The sequence below is a fragment of the Nannospalax galili genome, unplaced genomic scaffold (assembly GCF_000622305.1).
Source record: "Nannospalax galili isolate Female #2095 unplaced genomic scaffold, S.galili_v1.0 scaffold762, whole genome shotgun sequence".
NCBI lineage: Eukaryota > Metazoa > Chordata > Mammalia > Rodentia > Spalacidae > Nannospalax > Nannospalax galili.
This window is the reverse complement of record NW_008350126.1, coordinates 4,353,347-4,355,362: the sequence shown is the minus strand read 5'-3', so window position 1 is coordinate 4,355,362 and position 2,016 is coordinate 4,353,347.

Sequence of the window (2,016 nt, the reverse complement as noted above, 5' to 3'; positions counted from 1 at the left end):
ACACACACACACACACACACACACACACACACACACACACACAAAGTGATAACTGCCGTGGTTGTTGGAATAAAGCAGTCCAGGACCACTATGCTGAGTCTCCTGGAGGAAGCATACCATAGCCTTGCATCTGCAGACGGACAGAAGGTGTTGTTACACACAGATGGCCACACCACCTCCTCACCTGTGGAGGCAAGACTGCCTTGTGCCACACCAGGAGTCACAGAGCTCCATGCACTGAGAGAAGCCCCTCACACTTGCTACCAGGTGTGGTTATAGAAGCTGGGCCTTTTCTGGCACCCACAGGATGCAGTTCTTATTAAGGCTGTAGACTAATGTTCATATGGCCACAGTATCCACTACAGGGAAGTCTTGAAGATACTTTCCAATGCAAAACCAGCCAGTGTCATTTAGGGCAGGGTGTTAGGTTTGCGTTTTGTATTGTGTGATTGCTGGGGATGATATCTGATTCTGCTGCTGGGCTTCTTCAAGTCCGAGTCATTGTCCTCAGAGTGATTGTATGGTTTCCCCAGGCTCAAGTATCTCACTTAGAAGTGAATGGAAAAAATGGTTAAAGGGATGAAATTCAAGGGTCATCTTCAAATGCCTGCATACCATTTTCCATTATATTTTTAAAACAATAATAAAGAGACTTGCACTACATCTGTATGACAAAACACAGCCCAAATGCATCACACTCTAGTTCAAAAGCAAAGCAGCAGTCTCTCTGTGGGCTCTCTAACCATGCATTCTCTGCTGATCACAAACACTGTCATCCAAGCAGGAATAGTTTTCCATTTCCATCTGTACTCTAGTAGTGTATTTTATTTCCTGCCGGGACACAAGTTCTCTCAAACCTACCAATGACTATGAACGGAAAGCCAGTGCATCCAATTAGAAGACTGTATCAGTTACTTTTCTTGTCGTAACAAAATACCTGACGAAAGCATCTTAGGTAGTTAGGGTTTGTCATGGCCCCCAGTTAGATGGTACAGTCCATCCCAGCAGAGAAGGGAGGGCAACGGGAGCTTGAGGCAGCTGGTCACACTGCATGAGTACTCAGGAAACAGAGAGATATGAATGCTGACGTTTAGCTTGCTTTCTCCTTTGTATTCATTCTGAGACCCCGGTCTATGGGATCATGTCCCCACGTTTAGGGTGGGTCTTTCCAACTCAACCCAATGTAGGAACTCCCTCACAGACATGCCCAGAGGCTTATCTTTTCTGTGATTCTAGATCCTACTAAGTTGAAAATTCATATTTACCATCACAGAGACTAATAAATAATAATTAAATCTTCTGATTCTGAGTTTGAAGTCAATTGAGATAAAGGACACAGGAGAGGGCTATCCTGATATCAAAGCTGTCTTCTTACTGGAGAACACACAGAGGGAGAGCATAGGTTTGTGTCATCAAACAGCTGGGCTGATAGGTGCACTCATCCCCAGTACAAATGGGGAAACTCCGTCTCTGCTGTAGACTGAGGGGCCAGCAACAGGTGGTCTCTGAGACAGAATAATCTGGGGAAGTCATGAACTAAGGATACTATTCTTCAAGGCATTACTCAGGGAACGCCTTTACCTCCTCAGTCAACACACTGAACAGATCTGTCCCATCAGCTTCCCACATGATGCCCTTTTGTAACCACATCCACTGACTCCTGACTCTCCCTGACCAGTCTACAAACCCTAGAAACTACTCATCCGTCCTCTATTCTAACAGTCTGTCACCAATAACCCCAGTGCTATTTCAACAATTGTTTTTCATGCTGTTTACTACTTAGGAAAGCAAATACATTCGTGTTCTTTCTTATATTTACAAAATTTGCCTAAATAAATATTTAAGACAACAACTCAGTCAGTGAAATGCTTGCTTAGCAAGCATGAGGACCTGAGTTCCGTCCCTCAGAACCCATGTAGCATGTATTTATGATCTCAGCATAGGGTTGCTGAGAAAGGTGGATTCCTGGGGCTTGTTGGCCAGCCAGCTTAGATGACTTGGTGAGCTCCAGGCAGC